Source organism: Aquarana catesbeiana, linkage group LG08, assembly GCF_042186555.1.
Source record: "Aquarana catesbeiana isolate 2022-GZ linkage group LG08, ASM4218655v1, whole genome shotgun sequence".
Classification (NCBI taxonomy): Eukaryota; Metazoa; Chordata; class Amphibia; order Anura; family Ranidae; genus Aquarana; species Aquarana catesbeiana.
Window position 1 is genome coordinate 192,491,755 of NC_133331.1, and position 9,523 is coordinate 192,501,277.

Consider the following 9,523-nt stretch of genomic DNA (forward strand, 5'->3'; position numbering starts at 1 on the left):
ACACCCAGTCAGTTCACCCCCCATCTTCCCAATCTGGATCACCTATAGATGTTGGTAGTGAACCAAGCCATTCTTCCCTGCGTTCCCCTTACCCAGTGTATGAAAACTTGTAGTTTTATTATTTTAATGACTGTTTTATTTTTCAGTTTTTGTTAATGCAATGTTATTTATACCTTTACACCAGGGGTCATCAAAGTATGGCCCTCCAGTTGTTCTGCAACTACAATTCCCATCATGCCTAGTTATGTCTGTGAATCTCAGAGTTTTACAATGCCTCATGGGATGTGTAGTTCCGCAACAGCTGAAGGGCCGTAGTCTGAAGATCCCTGCTTTACTAATGTTTACAACCCCTTACTCTATATTTGTGGAATACTCTATATTTGTGGTTGCTTGAGGGTTCATATAAGGGATTTTGGGGATCTGTTCTACTGAGTCACTCTATATTTTATGGGATGTTATCTGTTGTACCGAGTCATGTTTTACTTGAGAATAAAAAAACATCTTAACATTCCAAAGGAATAAAAATAAAACAAAAAAAAAAATCTTCTACAGATGCAAGCCTCCATGTTTTTGTAAGGTTTTTCTATTTTTTATATCCTTTGTTAATTTACATAGCAAAGATAAAAATAAATCCAATTTAATTGGACAAAGTTGTCAACTACTTTATTTAAAAAAAAAATTAAACGGTGATAACAAGAAGGTTGATGCAAATGGGTAACAAAGAAAATACTAAACATAATCATACTGCCACAGTAGCTGTCCATCGTCAGTAAGAAAATAATCACAGAAATGTTCACGGACTTGTAGCGCATGATTGCTTGGGCGAGTGGTAGTAACACGCCCTCTGTGTTCTTCACAAACAGGTAACGGGGATTCATTGGGCGCAATCTCCTTTCCCCTTAGAAAGTTATGGAGAACACAGCAAACCAAAAAAACCACATTGACCACGTGATCCACTACAAGGTGCATTGCAGTCAACAGTACACGCCATTTGGCAGTACAAATACCGAATGCGCACTCCACCATTCTGCGTGCATGGCTCAGACGGTAATTAATTTGGCAGTAAGACCATGCCTCGTATAGGGCCTGAGGAGGTGGGTGGATAGGGCAAATGCCTCATCTCCTAGCACTACTAGGGACAGATCCGGTCCAGCAGTACCAGGTAGAGGCCTTGACTGTGGTACATTAAACTCTCCATACTGCAAACGCTGGCCCATCATGGAATTCCTAAAAATTCTCGAATCTCCAGAACTGCCGTAAGCTCCAACGTCCACCGCTATGAAGCGCATGTTTGCGTCACTCAGTCCCAGCAGGGCAATGGAGAAGTACTTTTTGTAATTAAAATAGCGGGAACCTGAATTTGGTGGCTTGATGAGCCTGATATGTTCCCCGTCTAATGCCCCGATACAATTTGGGAAGTTAGTCTTCTCCCAAAATTCCTCCGCTTTTTCTTCCCACAGACTGGCTGTTGGTTCCGGCATTACTGTGGTCTTAAGCTCCTCCCAAATAGCAAAACAGGTGTCATGTACTACAGTCGACAAAGTTGAAATTCCCATTAGGAACTGATGATGAAGGGAGGTAAAACTCGCTCCAGTGGCAAGGTATCTGAAATACAAAATTGAGAAGAATTCAGAAAATAGAAAAAAGTATAAAATATATATAGATGTATATATACACACACACTATTGTCAATAATATAAACCTGCATGTGCATGAATGTAAGCATATGTTCAAGATATGGAAAACCAACCTTAAAGTAAGTAACAGCCGTTCTTCCTCACTAATGCATCATCTCATGTTGGTCCTGTGTCTGGCGAGGCGTCCTCGAACAAGTCCCAACAAGTCATCAAAACTCACCACCGACATCCTCCTGTAGTTATAGAACTTGTCTCAGTGACTTCTCAGTAAACCAAACATGAGGGCAAAGTAGCCGATAGAAAGAAGCTGTGAGGTTAAAGGGTGCACCCAGTAACGACGGGGAAATCTCCTCCACTCGATCTCTCTTCTCCTCTTCATTCTCATGAGCAGCAATATGAGCATTGCCATCAAACTACCCATACATGCATTCATCTTGAACGATCTCAGCACAATACACAGAACACTCTTCTCACTGCAAAACTCCACCACACACTCAGCCAGTCAACAAAGAGACAGGAAATAGATGGTTTGAACTGCAGAGGACCGAAATGCATTATGGGTAGATTCAAGGGACCAAACAAAAACATTGACTACCGCAGGTAAACGCAACAGCATGTAAACGCACATAAACACAGGTAATTACACTGTACACATGCAGCTGATCACAGTGCCTGAAGTCTTGAATTTCACAGAACATATAATATGCTTTTAACTGCGGCAGAACAGCCATCCGTGTGAAAGGCGCCTTAGGAAAAAGAAGTTGTTAAGCTTTATAGAAAAAATAAAAACAGTCATAGAATCAGGTGCACAGAGTATATGCTGAACAGTAGCTTGCAAGATGTGCATCAATAACTGCTGGATGGTAATATTTAATGCTTCAGATTTATCATAATTGACTTTAAAATTACTCACTGCTCCCAAACGATTACATTCCTGGATTAGATTTGGTATAGTTACTACTGGATTAGTAATATATAACCGTAGATCGTCTGCATACACTGACATTTTATATACTTTTTCTTTAACCTTAATCCCTTGTATATCCTGATTATTACGAATGGCTGTTGTTATGTGTTCCATTACAAGCACGTATAACAGAGGGGATAAAGGGCATCCCTGGTGTGTTCTATTCAAAAACAACACAGGATCTGAGAGATTTCCATTTATACATGCTCTAGCTTTCGGGTTATGATAAAGGACTATAATTTTCTCCAGAAGATGGGGACCTATACCCCATTGTTTCAGGGTTTCCTCAAAAAAGCACCATCCCACCTTGTCAAATGCTTTTTCGGCATCCATAGAAAGGAGACAGGATGGGATGGACTGCTTCCAAGAAGACTCTACTAATGTAAGAGTCTTCAGTGTATTGTCTCTAGCCTCTCAACCCATCATGAATCCCACTTGATCCAAGTGGATATGTGCAGGTAAAATTGGTGTAAGTTTGCTGGCCATAATCTTAGAGTATAGCCGAAGATCGATATTAGTTAAAGAGATCGGACGATAGTTCCCGTACAAAGTATGATCCTTCTCAGGCTTAGGAATAACTGAAATATATGTCTGCATTCCTTGTGGGACAAAGGGTCGAGTGGCTGAGATGGAGTTGAAGGTCCTACTCATAATGGGGATCAGAAGCTTTCTTTTTTTAATATAAAATCAAGGAATAAATCCATCTGGACCCAGACTTTTGCTCAGGACCAGTGAATCTATCGCCTTTTGTATTTCTATTATTAAGAACTCTCTAACTCTTCTGCTTTTTCATTGGGTAGATTAGGTATTGCTGTTTCCCAGATATATTTACGTATTTTTTGACAAAATATTTCCGGGTCCATACCTGTTTGTTGACTTGGAACATTATATAATCTGGAGTAAAAGGAGTGGAATGTTTTTACAATTTCTCTAGGGTCATATGTCATCTCTCCAGATAGTTTTTGCATTTTTAAAATAGAAGTTGTGGGTATACATTGGCGTAATGCCCTTGCCAGGAAATGGCTTGGCTTATTCCTATGTTGGTAAAACAGAACACGATTTTTAGCTCTAATGCCTCGTACACACGAGTGGACTTTACGGCAGACTTGGTCCGGTGGACTTTTCGACGGACTTTCCAAATGAACGGACTTGCCTACACACGATCAACCCAAGTCTGACGGATTCGTACGTGATGACGTACGACCGGACTAAAATAATGAAGTTCATAGCCAGTAGCCAATAGCTGCCCTAGCGTCGTTTTTTGTCCATCGGACTAGCATACAGACGAGTGGACTTTTCAACCAGACTCGAGTCTGTCGGAAAGATTTGAAACATGTTTCATTTCTAGGTCCATCGAACTTTTGGGAAAAAAAGTCCGCTGGAGCCCACACACGATCGAGTTGTCCGATGGACTCCGGTCCGCCGGACCAAGTCTGCCGTAAAGTCCGCTCGTGTGTACGCGGCATAAGCCTTAAAGTCTGTTCATTCAATAAGTTTTGTAATTGTATCCATTTTTCTGTTGGTACCACTAAATTTTCTGAGATAGGATTTTGTTTATGAACTGTTTCTAATGCTGAAATGTCCTTTAATCGCTTGCTGACCGGCTCACACTGATATACGTCGTCAGAGGGGCACATACAGGCATATTAATGTACCTGTACGTTGACCTTTAAGAAGCGGCTTGCCACGAGCGTGCCCGCCACGAGCTCTGTGAGTGTGATCGCGGGTCCTGCGGACTCGATGTCCATGCGGATCCCAGCGATCGTCTCACGGAGAGGAAGAACGTTGAAATGCTGATGTAAACAAGCATTTCCCCATTCTGCCTAGTGACACTGACACTGATCACAGCTCCCTGTAATCGGAAGCGGTGATCAGTGTCGTGTCACACATAGTCCACCCCCCCACAGTTAGAATCACTCCCTAGGACACACTTAACCCCTACAGCGCCCCCTAGTGGTTAACCCCTTCACTGCCAGTCACATTTACACAGTAATCAATGCATTTTTAATCAAACTGAACACTGTATAAATGTGAATGGTCCCAAAATAGCGCCAAAAGTGTCCGATCTGTCCGCCATAATGTCGCAGTCACAATAAAAATCGCTGATTGCCGCCATTACTAGTAAAAAAAAATTATTAATAAAAATGCCATAAAACTATCCCCTATTTTGTAGCCGCTATAACCTTTGTGCAAACCAATCAATAAATGCTTATTGCAATTTTTTTTACTAAAAACATGTAGAAGAATATGTATCGGCCTAAACTGAGGAAAAAAAAATGTTTTTTTTTATATTTTTTGGGGATATTTATTATAGCAAAAACTAAAAAATAATGTGTTTTTTTCAAAATTGTCGCTATTTTGTTGTTTATAGCGCAAAAAATAAAAACCACAGAGGTGATCAAATACCACCAAAAGAAAGCTCTATTTGTGGGAAAACAAGGACATCAATTGTGTTTGGGAGCCACGTTGCACGACCGCGCAATTGTTAGTTAAAGCGACGCAGTGCCGAATCGCAAAAAGTGCTTTGGTCTTTTGCCAGCCAAATGGTCCGGGGCTGAAGTGGTTAAAAGAGAAGATATTTTGCCTACTCTATCTGCCTTTAATCTAGCCTCATGTTTTATGACAAGACCTCACAATACACACTTTAATGTTTCCTATTGCAAGGGGGGAGAGGTTGTATTTCTTTCGTGGTCTGTCTCAAAATTATCAACTGCTTTACGCATTTCTGTCATACATATCTCATCTTTCAGTAAATTATCATTTAATCTCCACGACCACTTTATTTATCCACAGTTCGGTTTAACGAGTTCTAAAAAAACTGGGGCATGATCAGTTCAAATAAAACTTCCAAGCTCAGAAGAAGATGCCATTGTCATCCTTATTTGGCTTATAAGAAAAAAAATTTAATCTAGGATAGGTATTATGCACCTTTGAATAAAAGGAATAATCTCTATCTGTCGGATAGAGAGCTCTCCATGTATCAATTAACTGATATTTATCCAAAACACTTTTAAATGTATTGATTTGATTAGTAGCTTTGAAAATGCAAGATGTAGTAGTGTCCAGATCCTGATCGAGGACAAAATTAAAGTAACTCCCAACAAGGGTCAAGCCTTCTGCTCTTTCCATAAGATCTATTAGCATTTGTGTATCTATCTTTATCTGGTCATAATTTGGTAAATATAAATTAATAAAGGTATATTTTTTCCATATATGGACAATTTCAGAAGTAAAGGTCTTCCATCCCCACTCTTCCAACTGTCCAGAACTTGATGAGGTAAAGACTTATGAATTACTATAGAGGCCCCTCTAGACTTAGAATAGGAAAAAGAATCATGGTACCATTTGGGATAATATTAATTTTGTATATTGGGTATATGGTTTGAGCGAAAATGCATCCCCTAGCAAAAAATAACACTAACCTTTTGTTTATGAAGAGAGTACAGAATTTGCAATCTCTTAGATGGAAAGTTCAATCCTTTTAGCATTAAAAGAACACATTTTGAGTGATCCCATAAATCAGGAAAAAAAAGAAGGTGGTTAATTTAATCAACACTTACACAAGACAAAAACCTGCACTAAAAAAACAAAAAAACAACAAAAAAAAACAATACACACCCTAAGTGACTCTTTGAGTCTAAGCTTACACTGTAAGTTTTCTATATTAGTGATCTAGAAAGATCTCCCTAGGATGGGCTACGCATTGCACTGGGTATTTAGTGCATATCTATATATAATAAAATATATGTTGCTCTATTCTTCAACTCCATCTTGACAATATATTTATATAAAAGGGAGCAGAGAGGGAGAAAGGAGAAATACCATGGCAAAATTTTTGACTGCTTGGCCATTTTTCAGAGAATATGAATGATAACACGAAAACTTTTCTTTCACTCATGGTTAGTGTTTGGCTGAAGCCATTTATTATCAGTCAACTGTGTTTACTCTTTTTAAATCATAATGACAACAGAAACTACCCAAATGACCCTGATCAAAAGTTTACATGCCCCAGTTCTTAATACCGTGTATTGTCCCCTTTAACATCAATGACAGCTTGAAGTCTTTCCTGGTATTTGTAGATGAGGCTCTTTATCTTCTCAGATCGTAAATCTGCCCATTCCTCTTGGCAAAAAGCTTGGCAAAACGTTCCTGTAAATTCTTGGGCTGTCTTGCATGAACTGCACGTTTGAGATCTCCCCAGAGTGGCTCAATGATATTGAGGTCAGGAGACTGAAGTGGCCACTCCAGAACCTTCATTTTATTTTGCTGTAGCCAATGACAGGTTGACTTGGCCTTGTGTTTTGGATCATTGTCATTTTGGAATGTCCAAGTATGTCCCATACGCAGCTTCCAGGCTGATGAATGCAAATGTTCCTCCAGTATTTTTTGATAACATACTGTATTCATCTTGCCATCAATTTTGACCAAATTTCCTGTGCCTTTGTAGCTCAAACATCCCTAAAACATCAGCAATCCACCTTTGTGTTTCACAGTAGGAATGGTGTACCTTTCATCATAGGCCTTGTTGACTCTGCAAATGTAGCGTTTATGGTTGTGGCCAAATAGCTCAATTTTGGTCATATCACTCCCAATCAATTTGTGCCAGAAGGTTTGAGGCTTGTCTCTGTGCTGTTTGTAATGTAAGTGGAATATGTTGTGGCATTTGCGTAGTAATGGCTTTCTTCTGTCGACTCGACCATGCAGCCCATCTTTCTTCAAGTGCCTCCTTATTGTGCATCTTGAAACAGCCACAGAGAGTCGTGTTTTTCACCTGAAGTTATGGTTAGGTTATGGTGAGGTTTTTTTTGCATCCCGAACAATTTTCCTGGCAGTTGTGGCTGAAATCTAAATTGGTCTACCTGACCGTGGTTTGGTTTCAACAGAACCCCTCATTTTCCACTTTTTGATTAGAGTTTGAACACTGCTAATTGGCATTCTCAATTCCTTGGATATCTTTGTATATCCCTTTCCTGTTTTATACATTTCAACTACCCTTTCCCGCAGATCCTTTGACAATTCTTTTGCTTTCCCCATGACTAAGAATCCAGAAACATCAGTGCGGCACTGGATGAAAGATGCAAGGGTCTGTCAGGAGTCCAGAAACTCATTGGCCTTTTATACACACACAAACTAATTACAAGCAAACAGATCACCAGTGAGGATGGTTACCTTTAATAGACATTCAATCCCCTTTGTGTCAGCTTGTGTGCATGTTATCAGGCCAAAATCTCCAGGGTATGTAAACTTTTGATCAGGGTCATTTGGGTAGTTTCTGTTGGCTTTTTGATTTAAAAAAGTAAGCACAGTTGATTGATAACAAATGGCTTCAGCCAAACACTAACCATGAGTGAAAGAAATGTTTTTGTGTTATCATTCATATTCTCTGAAAAATGCCCAAGATATCATAAATTCTGCCAGGGTATGTAAACTTATGAGCACAATATATATATATATATATATATATATAAATTAATAACAATAAAGGAGGGTGTTACCTCCCCAACTGACCTAAGTGAGTGCCGATACCATAATAAATAAGTCAAATTGTCACTTTGCATTCCTAGTTTTCTCTTGGCTTCATGGGGTCTGAATGTTTAAGGCCTACTGATCTCTGTACTCGGTCCAGCATAATTTCAGTTGGCGAGCATTGTAATAATGTGTTAAATATGCCTCGCAGTGTAGGCATAAACTCCTCTGGTCCCATTGCCTCTGGTAAACTTCTGACTCCGATGTTCTGCCTGATTCTATTTTCTAAGTCATCTATGGTTGTCAGAGAAGGACTTTTTCTACCCTTGCTTGCCATGCTCCTAAATGCATGCGCGGCGGATTGGTGCTCTGGCGCACACACATGCGTGGCCCGATGGCGCGTGTGTGTGCACAACAGTTCCCGCGTGCGTGCAGTAGCTCGCGAGTGTGCACGGTAGCGCATGCAGTGTGCGTAATGGCGCACGCCAGTGCGCACACTGTGGCGGGGCTATTTCAGATGGCTCTGGCACCCAGACGGGTTGCTGGTTTGTCGTCAGCTTCCTGTTTGTGCCTGTTTCCAGTTTGCCATATCTGATTACCTGCTTTGACCCAGACTGTTCCTGACTATGCTGCTGCTCTCTTTGATCTGACCCTCGGCTTGCTTAACGGACTTTGCTTGATCTGCCTACCAGTATTTGACCCTAGGCCTGCCTAAAGGACTTTGCTTGATCTATCTACCAGTGTTTGACCCTCGGCCTGCCTAACGGACTTGCTTACTTGCCTTACCTGGATTTGACCTCTGGCCTGTTTCACGGACTTGTTTACTTCCTCTGGTACCTGATTCCCCTGTCCTGCATTGGATTCTCAGCCAGTTCCTGACACTCAGCTAATTCTTCAAACAGTTCCTCAGACCCTTCCAGGAACTCACACCTGCTGGTGGACCATACCTCCGCGTGCCACCTGTTCCCTGTATCACCTTCGGGGAGCAGGGTGCGCGTGGTCGCAAGAGCGAGCCGCTCTCGGCATCTTGGCCTCAGTAAGTACTATGCGTGACAGTACAAACCAGCCAGATGTCCGAGGCCAACACAGAGCGTTCTCCTCTGGAGATCTTGTGCCAGCAGGTCTCAGCTCTTACTGACACTGTCCAAGAGCTTCAAGAAGGATATACTCAGATTGATAGTCGTCTTCAGCAACTCATGGGACCACCTTTACCTGCAGCCGCAGCTCCTACACCTACCAGTGGGTCCTCTTATTCTCAGGCTACCACTAGCCCTACTGTAGTAATGGTGCTTCCAGAGCCTAGGGTCCCCACACCTGAGCGTTTTGCAGGAGATCGCAAAAAGTACAGGGCTTTTAAAAACGCCTGTTCCCTCTATTTAGCCCTTCAGCCCAGGACTTTTTCTTCAGAAATTGTAAAGGTGGGTTTTGTGATCTCCCTCCTGGCAGAGGAACC